This window comes from Pseudophryne corroboree, chromosome 8, assembly GCF_028390025.1.
Source record: "Pseudophryne corroboree isolate aPseCor3 chromosome 8, aPseCor3.hap2, whole genome shotgun sequence".
NCBI classification, from domain to species: domain Eukaryota; kingdom Metazoa; phylum Chordata; class Amphibia; order Anura; family Myobatrachidae; genus Pseudophryne; species Pseudophryne corroboree.
This window is the reverse complement of record NC_086451.1, coordinates 51,432,463-51,445,087: the sequence shown is the minus strand read 5'-3', so window position 1 is coordinate 51,445,087 and position 12,625 is coordinate 51,432,463.

Here is a 12,625-nt window from a genome sequence, read left to right as displayed (position 1 = left end):
TGGGTGTGTTGGGAATTAGGGTTAGGCTGTGGACGGGGGTGTTAGGTATTAAGGGGGAGGGTTAGGCTGTGGGAAAGGGTTAGGCACCACCGAGGGGAGGTTAAGGTCAGGCACTAAAGGGGGAGGGTTGGGCTCTGGAAAGGGGGGGGGGGGGAGGGTTAGGCTTAGGCACCACTAAGGGGAGGTTATCGTCAGGCACTAAGGGAGGGTTAGGCTGTGGGAAAGGGGGGGGGGGGGGGTTAGGCTGTGGGAAAGGGGGGGGGGGGTTAGGCTTAGGCACTACTAAGGGGAGGTTAAGGTCAGGCACTAAAGGGGGAGGTTAGGCTGTGAAAAGGGAGGGTTTGGCAGTAGGGGAGGGGGGAACAGTCTTACCTCCCCTAGCTCGGGATTTAAACTATCGGGATGTTAGCACTGGTATTCTGACACATGGAGAATGGGGAGCCAGGATCACAATGTGCTCTGTAGACTATGGGCTTCTAGTTACACTAAAGATTTAACCAGGTTATCAATCTACTAGGAGCAAGAGACACCATTTAGAATGCAGAGCATTAATTCACTAGGAACCTGTAACCCCACATAATGGAGGCAGCCATTTCGTGGACTGAATTAAAGAGACTGCAGCCCATGTATTCAACAGCAATCAATGATATGTCATGTGCTCATTTACAAAAATGATTGACACCCCCACTGATGTCAGTACCACAGCTTGCGTTAGAACACTGCAGCGGCAATGTATGCCGAACACACATGGTCTTATCACAGAGGAGTCCGCAGTGTAATTATACTTGGTACGCTGCTGGAGAAAAAAAAAAAAAAAGAGGACAGGAGCTAAACAAAATCCAAAATGTGGACATGGTTGGTAAAAAAGAAAGAAAAAGAAAAGAAGTGAGATTATTCTTGGTGCACAGCAATGAGCTCCCTGTAGATGAGAACAGTGATTATAGCTTCCTGTAGCTGCTCTGTCCGCAGCTCTGTTCTCCAGATGAGGATGGCGCAGACTGTGAGTCTGTACAGCTCCCATCCAGCTGTGAAGAAGATTAAACAGCAGCAGGAATCGGGCTCTTCCACTCGCCTCGGATCTCAGGGAGAGGATGCGGTCACGTTTTAAAAGGGTCTGCTTGGAATTTGTTCAGACCAAGAAAACAAATGTATGTAGGGTGCGCAGGGTGATTATTGGAAAAGCTCCCAGGTTCGCTGTTAGCAAGGAATGTGAGTGTAAAACATGCTGATGGTCTTCTAATCACTGCGGAGAATGAAGTAACGTGCGCAGTAACCTCTGCTGCTGCTTCTGTGGGAGCCAGGAATTGTTGCTGGGAATCTACAACATCAGCTTGGCTGATGCAGTTCATAAAAATCTGCTATCTGCGTGGCTGAGTCAGCCGTACATGTCATCATAAACACAGACTGGAGCTGATAGGGAAACTGCTCATCAAGGCCACCTTGACGTATAGGCACACTGGGCAGCTGCCCAGGGACCCATGATTATAGGGGCCTTCTGGCAGGAGAAGGCTGGGTTGGGGGGAGAACCTGCTCCAAAGGCTAGTGTCTCACGAGCTTCTTTGGAGGCAGGTAGAGAATGCTGCCAGGCGCTCTGAATGGCTGTCAGCATTCTGATTGGTGGACGGCTGGAGCTATCCACCAATGAGAGTGCTGATAGCCATTCACTATATGGAACGCACGTGGAGAGACGGCGCGGGACCACAAGTTATTATAAATTTAGTTTTTATTTGCTCTTGTGAATGGGTGGGTGGGTAGGGGCCCCAGGGCATTGCTTTGCCCAGGGCCTACAATGCTGTTAAGATGTCCCTGCTACTCAATGACAATGTGTGCCTTTGGGCCTGATTCATATCCTGAAGAGTATGCGGCACTAGATGCAAAGTACTGACCATCTGCATCGATGGCTGGTGCTTTGTGAATGCGCAAGACCCACGCTGCGCTTGTGCACTAGGGTCCTGACTCGTCAGACACACTACAGCTGCAGACAACATGAGACACTGCCTGCTGGGGATGGGGCATCGATGGCAGTCGTTTCTCAATATGGAGGCATGTCGCTTCCATTTTGGGGAGCGCCGATGCCGGGATCTCCATCGGAAGACAGAGATTAGCTGGCCTCTTGGTAGGAGCTGCGGCGGCCGGCTTGTGTGACCCTCAGTCGGCCGATGGCTTCCTAGGATGCAGCACAGGATCACTAATGCAGGCAGGTGATGTCTAGTTATATCAGACGCCTCCTGCTGCATTACCATTCCAAGTAAGCAGCAGCAATGCACCCTCCCACCACATCAGAAGCAGGCCCTTTGTGTCTTTTCCCTTCATACCATATACTGCCCAGTCACATGACATGCTGCTCTTTGTTACCATAAACTATTGTTTGTATTTTCAGCTACCTTCTGCCACTATGTATTGTATTTTAGTACAATTGATGGTTGGTAGTCCATAAGTGAAAGTATTGAACAAGGTTGTGAAGGATTTAGCACTCACACATGTTGTGACCCAGCACTTGTGTACAGCGACCGTACATCCACAGCAGTAAGCTTTGTGGCCACCACCGGGACTGGCCAGTTTGCACTGATTATGCACAGGTGTCCGGCTGAGGAACCAGATGTATACAGAAGATTGTGTGTCTTCACTTGTGTTTTCATTTGTCTCATCTTCGTATTTTGTCATATTCAGAGAGCCAATTGTGCTGCTTATTGGCCAACTACTAGCTTGTAGTGCCGGCCTGAGCCTACAGTTGAGCCGCTACTCACTACCGTCTCTAACCTGGTGGCCTACGTAGCAGCCTAGTACAGAATATTTTATCTGGGTTCCATCAAGACGCAAGAGATCTCCCCGGAACTGAGCCAGGAATCTGCCTGTGGCAGACCTCACCAAAGTTTGGAGCTGCCTCTATCTCAGCTTCTCCAGAGGCCTACCATGCAGCCTGCTGCTGCTCACCTGCTGCCGGAACTAGGGCTGCTCTCTGTAGTAGATTCCACACCTAAAGGTGCTTATTGCTGATATCAAGGAGCACAGTGCAGTCCAATTGTCTTCCTCCTGCATATAAGAGGTGAGAACACACTGCCTTTAGTTTAGCACTAGGGCTTAAGACTTATCAGAATGACGGACTGAAAGTCACGGTTCCGGTATGAATGGTCGACCATGTTATGGTCGACAGTCATTAGGTCGACCACTATTGGTCGACATTGACATGGTCGACATGGACACATGGTCGACACATGAAAGGTCGACACATGAAAAGGTCGACATGAGGTTTTTTTTTACTTTTTTTGGTGTCGTTTTTTGCGTAAAGTGACTGGGAACCCCAATTAGTGCACCGCGTCCCCTCGCATGGCTCGCTTCGCTCATGTCGACCTTTTCATGTGTCGACCATTTTCACGTGTCGACCATGTCGACCATGTCAATGTCGACCAATAGTGGTCGACCTAATGACTGTCGACCATAACATGGTCGACCATGTGAACGGATACGGAAAGTCACAGGAGACACTGTTCTGTAACTAGTCACTTACGTTCCAGTACTTTGAAATCATTTCCAGCGCAGGACATGGAACATTACAAAACACTCTGCCTTTAAAGCCATTTTCTGTAAATTTTAAAATGTTAATAAGCTCTCGGCTTCTTGTCTCACCTGAAGAACCCACGGTGCCTGGCAGGACTGTGTCTGGTGTATGGTCCTACACTTTAGCAATTTGACTTATGAAGCTTCTCTTAAACTGTACTCATCTGCCCTCTAGTGGTGATAACAGGTAACGTACAGTATGGAGTAGATTCCGAAAACACAGAACTTAAAAGACATGGCCAGCGCTACTATCAGTCAATGCTAGATGCCTGCCTTTGGTGGAAATGGTTAATGGGCGGCTAAAGCACTGATTGAGTGACATAATGTCACACATTCAGCATTTGGTATGCCCCGCAGCACCCCCCACATGCAGCACCTCCCACATGCAGCACTGAAAGCTGCTCCTACTGTATATGAGTGTGATGAGCTGGGTGTGTGGAACGTTGTTGCTCTCCCATGAACACTGTTTGGCTGATCTCTGCAGGTGCAGAGTGGAAGGTACAGTAGTGGGCAAAGTGAAACTTTGGGTAGGACCTAATACATGAATGCATAAATACTGCACATTGGTATTGAATACTAAATAGTGTAAATAGAATAATAGAAAATAGAAGAATATGTGTTTTACAATATGGGGAGAGCCGGGCATATGTGTAAAGTAGCCAGGTGCTCTGCAGTGTGCAAACATACAGAGGGAAGATCAGAAGTCTGTAGGTAAGTGGATGGCGGCAGGGGTGTATCTACCCATTGGCCAGGATGGCACTCGCCAGGGGCGCCAGCCGAGGAGGGGACACCGACCAGCAGTGACACCCTCAGCCAATGGGTGGACTCACTTAGTAGTCGCATTGCATGGGCTGGTGGTTCGCACAGCAGCCAGGAGTTGGTGCCGGTGTTTGGCACCGCAATGCCCCACAGTGAAGATACTCAAAATAAACTACTAGAATGGTTTTCTTAATATATCACTACATCAGCACTACTATGTAGTGCGCATAGATACCTTTTCACTGCCATTAATATTTCATTATACCCCATGGCCGTGGGTGGCATCGCCGGGTGATGCCCCTCCTTGGCCGCGCCATGCACTGCTTATTTCTTCACATTGTGACAAGGATTACTGTGTGGGCATGATGTGTAAGGGGCACTAGTGTGTTACATAATGTGTATAAGGGGTTACTACTATGTAACGTAATTTGAATTGGGAGTAATATTGGGGGTCATTCTGAGTTGTTTGCTCGTTGACAATTTTCGCAACGGAGCGATTAAGGCAAAAATGCGCATGCGCATGGTACGCAGTGCGCATGCGCTAAGTATTTTAGCACAAAACTTAGTAGATTTACTCACGTCCGAATGAAGAATTTTCATAGTTGAAGTGATTGACAGGAAGTGGGTGTTTCTGGGCGGAAACTGGACGTTTTCTGGGAGTGTGCGGAAAAACGCAGGCGTGTCAGGGAAAAACTCGAGAGTGTCTGGAGAAACGGGGGAGTGGCTGGCAGAACGCTTGGCGTGTGTGTGACGTCAAACCAGGAATGAAACGGCCTGAGCTGATCGCAATCTGTGAGTAGGTCTGGAGCTACTCAGAAACTGCTAAGAAATTTCTAATCGCAATTCTGCGAATCTTTCGTTCGCTATTCTGCTAAGCTAAGATACACTCCCATAGCATGTGCAATGCTGCTAAAATCTGCTAGCGAGCGAACAACTCGGAATCACCCCCATTGTGCGGTCATGTCCCTTTTCGACAACATCATGCCCCTTTTTTGCATATACGCCTTCCCTATTTCGAATATGGGGGAGTGAACCAGTCCCTTACTTTGCCAGGGGCGCCAGGGACCCTAGATACACCTCTGGATGGCGGCATATTGCGTTTCGTGTCCTTCTATATAAGGACCTGGCCCAGGGGGAACCTCAATGTTTTAAAACACACAGATCTTCTCTACACAGTGCACTTCAGATGTCCAGGTAGGAGGTGGAGAACGTACAATGAGATGTTATACAAGACACAGAAAGGGAAGCAGAGAATAGCATTGAGAACAAAAGACATTGCGCTAAGCCTCAGGAGCCTGCAGATTGGGGGTAGGGAGCTGCAATCAGGTAGGGCGTTGGTTTCATCATCAGACTGTGTACCAGAGGTGCCATATGCAAGTACAGGCAGGCATGCAAGCACTGCGGGGGAAGCCACACAGAGACACAAATGTAGCAACAGCTCTGTCCATACAAAGTACAGCCACTCACCCATCAGCCACATGCAGCCATGACTAGGTGCTAGCATGGTGCCCACATACGGCAGATGCTGTTTTCCTCTGACTGGGTATTACAGGGGGTGTCACATACCAGTTCAGAGGCAGGTAACCGCCACGTGCCAGCAGAATGTAAGATCAGCTACTGAATTGCCAGCCACACATTGCACAGGCCAAGCTTAGCTAGGCATCACACTGAGGCTTATGGCTGGACCCATCTACACACCATTAATCACCAGTCTCATCATATTACCCTGTATGGTAGTCCCCAGAATTTCTCTGGCCTTGTTCATTCAACACTATTTATTATTCAGAAGGCAGGTCGTTCATTGACATGATAGGCAGAGAGAGAGAGAGAGACATGCAGGATGCACTGATAACAGCCATGATAAGGGCATGCAGTGCAGGAGCACTTAGCACTTACATCCTTGCTGCAGTCATGTGAACAGCCCTTGAATTCGTGCCATGCCATGGCAAAACTCGGTGGCGCTGAGCGTCTTTTTTTCTGCGTTTTTTTCCTGAGAAAATGTGTCTTAGACGCAAAGTAATGTAATAGGATGCACAAGCAACTTCTGCTGATTAAAATAATATGTTGCATGCTTATATTCCGTGTGTAATTGCAGCTATATCTTCAACCGAAATGCCACGTTACAGGGATTTCCAGGAAAACACTGTAGCATAGCATTTTGTATGCAGATACAGTTGCAGTCACACACAGTATAGGCATGCTGCATATCATTATAATCAGCAGAACCTGCTTGTGCGTCCTATTACATTACTCATACGGCACTCACGCGTTATGTGTAACACGACTTGTAGCGCACAGAGCAAAGATGTAAGAGGACACATCTGTATAGACAAATTAGAAATGGAATCAGCTTTAAGGCTGCTCCCCCATGCCCCAGAAAACTTGAATGATGCAACAAAATGTAATAGTGTCTGAGTTTCCTTGAAGATGCAGGATTTTAGCCAAGAATGCACCTCTTTTTAAAGCGGCAATCATTTACAAAGCTAAACAACCTGGTTTTGCTTTGTAAATGATTGCTGCTTTAAAAAGACATGCATTCTACAGCTGAGGTGTAAGGAAGCAAAGGAGTAATCAGCGTACTACTGGCAGTCGTTGGAAGAGATAAACAGTAACGAGCGAGAGGAGATGTGGGTATAGACAGTGGCTGAGTAAGAGAGCGATATAATTGAAGTGTGAGAGAAGAGAGCTGTGAGAACAGGAGGGAAGAGGGCCCTGCTCTGTTGTTTATAAATCGATATTACATCCTCTATGTGTATTGTACAATAACAATTTACTTAGTTTTAGATTAATTTTTTGTTATATTTTCTCAAAGTCTATACTACAGATGAAACGCGTCAGCCAGCCTCTAGGATAAAGCAGCCATCTTGCATTATTTCCAGTCTACTGAAGCAGCACCTGCATGGTTGTTGCTATGAACCACAGTTATCTGATTCATCCGAGATGGAGATCTGAGTAAGGTACACCTGCCTCATTGCGAAACGCGCTGCTGCAATCACCCGGGACTTGTTTGTTCAAGATCCCTGCAAACTAAAGCCAGCAGACTTTGATTTCTGTGTCTAGAACTGAATGCCTATGTGTCTAGGAAGTAATTGAATTAAATATTTTATGTACTGAGCTTCATCAGTCTCTCAAGTCATTTCCCTACAAAGTGCATTTTTTTTCTCCTTTGTATATTCCCTGGCACACAAAATGATTTGAAATTTATGGAAAGGTGTACATTATAACGGAATGTGTAACTTTTACCAGAATTTTTACATTTTGAATTATATATGTATATTATAAAAGTTTTTTATTATTAATAGAAAAAAGTTTTGTACATTTTTTGTTTTTACAGCACTGAAATTCAGAGCTCAGACTAGAGTGTTTGGTTCTATTGTACTTGCATGAGCGGTTCTGTTGTGCTTGCATGAGCGGTTCTGTTGTGCTTGCATGAGCGGTTCTGTTGTGCTTGCATGAGCCGGCAATGCCTGAAACTGTCCGGCTGACTCTACTTGCGGCAGGCCAGTGTCTCCGAGGCAGCTGTATGTCGCTGTATGCTATCTTCTTTCAAAAACATCAGTGACGTGACGGGTCATTTTTTCACTCACCTCTGCAAAGTGAAGCATTAGAAATAGATTGTGACTGTTGGTAATAGTAGAGATTTTCATACACTGTACTTTGTGCACCAGGCAGGGCAGACATGCTTTTTTAAGCATATTTTATGTTGTCAGTGGTACAATACCATAACCACTTTAAAATAAAGCCACTATTTACCCAAGAAATACTTATCCAATATGAGAAGAAACTTGGGGCCCGATTCAGACCTGATCGCTGCTGTGCAAATTCGCAAAGCGGCCGATCATCAATCGAATGCGCATGTGTACGGATCGTAGTGTGCATGCGCGGGGCCAAACTGCAAAGGAATCCAGCGATTTTTTTGACTACGTGTTTGCCAGTTGATTGACAGGAAGCTGACATTTTGGCCGTTTTCTGGGAGTGTCAGGAAAAACGCAGGAGTTTTCAAGGCGGGTGTGTGACGTAAAGCTCCGGCCCCGATCAGCCTGTTCCTATCGCACTGTAGGAGTAGGTCCTGGGCTACGCACAGACTGGAAAAATCGTTCGATAGTGAGTGAGATGCAAATGGATTTGCAGCTGACCGGCGTTTGCAAAGCTTGTCGCACGGCGTACGCAGACTTGCATGGGGCGGATTTTCACTCTGTCTGGGCGGTGACTATCTGATCGCAAACCTCTGCAAATTCTCAGAGGAGTGATCAGGTCTGAATTAGGCCCTTGGTTTCTGTCAGTCACGTTCTCTGTGTTCTCAAGCTATAGAGCTGTATCCCAATGCCAGTCCTCAGGACTCCTAACAGTGCTTGTTTTCCAGATCTCCTAGTTGGTGCACAGGTGCATTCATTACTGGCTAACATTTTAAAAGATTCAGAGGTGTTGCTAATTATTTCCCTTGTGATACTGAGGAAATGTGTAAAACATGCACTGTTAGGGGGTCCCTGAACACTAGAGTTGGGAAACACTGTTAGATTATCAGGGACAATATAAAGAACAAGGGTAAGATATATCCCCTGCTCCACATCATTACTATTACACATCACAGCTGAGGACGAAATCAGGATTTTGGTACTTACCGATAAATCCCTTTCTCCGATTCCACAGGGGCCACTGGAGTACAGTAACATTGGGGGATATAGTAGGCAGTAACTGGGAGCTGGCACTTTAAATTTATAACCATGTGACTAGCTCCTCCCCTACTATGTCCCTCCTCCAAAACAGTCTAAGTAAAACTGTGCACGAGGAGAGCTGTAAAAGACCAACTTTAAAGTAGAGGAGGTTCGCTAAACCCTTTAAAACAGGAGAACACCAAGGAAACCTGGAAACATAGTGAAAGGGTAACATGAACAAAACGCGCAGTCACACAGTGACCTGCAAACAGATAAGTGAAGTAGGAAGAAAACAGCGCTGGGTGGACGCCCACTGGACCCTGTGGAATCGGAGAAAGGGATTTATCGGTAAGTACCAAAATCCTGATTTCTCCTTCACCCACTAGGGGACACTGGAGTGCAGATACAATGGGGACGTCCCAGAGCTCCCAAGACGGGAGGGAGAGCACCTGCGGGAGAAACGACATTGGAGTATGAAGCTCAGCCGAAACCTCATGGAATATCAGGTAAGGAGGCCGACAAGAGAGAGAGAGAAAGAGCCCCAAGATCCGACACCCTTCTGGCCGAAGCCAGAGCCAGGAGAATGACCACCGGCCAAACTGTGACGCAGAGGCCGCAAAAGTGTCAAACCTGTAAAACTTGAACAACGTATGTTGGCAGTGCGACCTAAAGTAGTCATGAAAACCCTGCGGGCGGCTGCCCACGAAGGTCCCACAGAGTGCGTAGTGTACGCCAAAATGGAAGACGGAGGCTCACGAGAAACCGTCAGAGCAGCCGGTCTGATGGTCAGACGTAGCCAACGGGCCAACGTCTGCTTGGAAACCGGCCTTGCAGGACGGGAGCATCGTACAGAACAAATCAGAACTCAGACTTCCGAATAGACAAAGTCCTCTCCACATAGATTCAGAGTGTTACATCATCCAAAGATCCCGAGTTCGGTGAACCCGCCGAGAGCCGGAACCACAAGCGGCCGATTTACTGTATGTGAAAAGCGGACACCACCTGCGGGAGAAACGACATTGGAGTATGAAGCTCAGCCGAAACCTCATGGAATATCAGGTAAGGAGGCCGACAAGAGAGAGAGAGAAAGAGCCCCAAGATCCGACACCCTTCTGGCCGAAGCCAGAGCCAGGAGAATGACCACCGTCCAGGTGAGATATTTCATCTCCACCAACTACAGAGGCCCAAATAACGGAGACTGCAGAAAGTGAGGACCAGGTTGAGGTCCCATGGTGTCGATGGAAGACGAAAGGAAGGATGCAGACAGAGAACTCCCTGCAAGAAGGTCTGAACTTCCGGCAGCAAGGCTAATTTCCTTTGGAAGAAAAAGTGAAAGAGCAGTGACCTTAACCTCAAGTGAACCTAGTCGAAGCCCTGCCGAGAAAAACCACCGGAGAAAACGAAGAAGGTGGCTAAATGAAAAACTGAAGGGGAAAACTCTCATCGGTCACACCAGGCCACCTAAAGTTTCTAAATGTGGTAATAGTGAGACGATGTGATTGACTTCCGAGCTCAGAGCATAGTAGGTATAACCGTATGAGGAAACCCCTTCCTTCTCAGACGGCCTTCTTAACAGCAGCGTCGTCAAACGAATCCTGCGCAAGGCCGTCAGGAGTACATCCAGCTCATCAGAAACTGGAAAAGTCGCAGTCAGTCTTTGATTGGTGCCAAACCCCGAGGGACGTGAAGCGTCCATTCCGACTCTTTCACCTGCAGCACCAGACGAACTGTTGTAATAAGCGCCTCGAGACCCTGAGACACTGGTTCAGATTCCTCATAAACCCGATCGTCATCCATAACCTGGACAGCTATCGCCTCCTCCAATAGAGGCATCTCATCAGCAGAGCCGTGTAACGTTGAGGTTAGCAACCTCTTGTCTTGAAACCCGGGGAGAAATTACGGATGGAGTCTTTGGTTAACACCGACATTACCTGCGTAAGCTGAGACGTCTAAAGAGGAGCGTTCTATAGCTGCGATGAGGGCTGAGTGGACGGTTCAGCCTCACAATCCTCACATAACAGGGAATTCTCTGTCTTGAGTGAACTTCTCATAACATTTCTGACATGTGAAAAACTTTTGTGATGCTTTTGGGGTAGAAAAAACAGACAGAAAAAGGGGGGGGGGGGCACATTTAATCCCTGCCCTACCTCGTGCAGTGACAGGCACGTTTCACTGTCTAATGTTCCCTGAGAGACAGGTTTAGGTTCCTATGAAATCTGTTCGTGTGCGTACTCCCCATTCCTAGAAAATGGAGGCTAACAACCCCCTTTTTGAAAGCTGTGGAGGGGTTATAAGGACAGATCATGGCAGTGGAAAGTCTGTTAACGGATCTTACCAAGCTGTGTTTAGTTAACAGTAACAACACATCATCTGCAGTGAGGGCTGTACAGATATTTTGCAGCACACTAGTTAATAAAATCATCTGTGCAGCCTTGGAGCATTTTCCAGGGATAAGGTCCGCCCCCCCCCACTATGCCGCCTATTTTAAACTGTAATAGTGCTAGCGACTGAGCGATCGTACCACATTGAAAAGCTCTGGCTTCTGCTAACAGAAGCCAGGGTTATACTTACGGCTGCCGATTGTTTACTGGCCAACAGGAAGACAGCGGCACAGGGTTAACCCCTTGTTTGCGTTTTCCTGCCATCTGAAAAATCACGGCGAGGTGGTGTGACTGAGGCCGGGCGCAGGTGTCTTTCCGACGTACCCCTCTGGAAATGGCGGCCAGCGTGGCTGAGGGGTGGCTCCGACGCGTGCCGCAAGCAGCAGCGTCCGGCCAGTCTATACTTACTATCGTGCTGTCCGGTGGTGGTGTGGCTGAGGTGACCCCGACGCGCACCGCAAGCAGCGGAGTCCGGTCACCTCATCCAGAGAGCTAATGTCTCTGCAGCCTGGGGTCCCAGCTGTGATGGTGACCCCACCAGCAGCTCCAACGATGCAGACAGGCAGAGCAGAAGCTACCTGTCTGTTCTCAAATTGTAAAAAAAGAAAAAGAAATCCATCAGGAAGAAACCCAAGAGTGAACCAGCTCCCTTGGGCACATTAAAAAGACTGGCTTGGAGGGGGGCATAGTAGGGGAGGAGCTAGTCACATGGTTATTCATTTAAAGTGCCAGCTCTCAGTTACTGCCCACTATATTCCCCATTGTTACTGCACTACAGTGGCCCCTAGTGGATGAAGGAGAAACACTGTTAGATTATCAGGAACAATATAAAGAACAAGGGTAAGATATATCCCCTGCTCCACATCATTACTATTACACATCACAGCTGGGGATGAAAGACAAAGTAAAATATCATTTAAGAGCCCTTCACAGGACAGATTTCTCTCCTACAGTAAATTGTACTTTTCCACGGAGGGTCTCCAACTTTATATTTTTATAAATGCCCCCAAGCTGAGGCTGATATATTGCACTGTGGCCCTCATTCCGAGTTGTTCGCTCGCTAGCTGCTTTTAGCAGCATTGCACATGCTAAGCCGCCGCCCTCTGGGAGTGTATCTTAGCTCAGCAGAATTGCGAACGAAAGATTAGCACAATTGCGAATAGAAATTTCTTAGCAGTTTCTGAGTAGCTCCAGACTTACTCAGCCATTGCGATCAGTTCAGTCAGTTTCGTTCCTGGTTTAACGTCACAAACACACCCAGCGTTCGCCCAG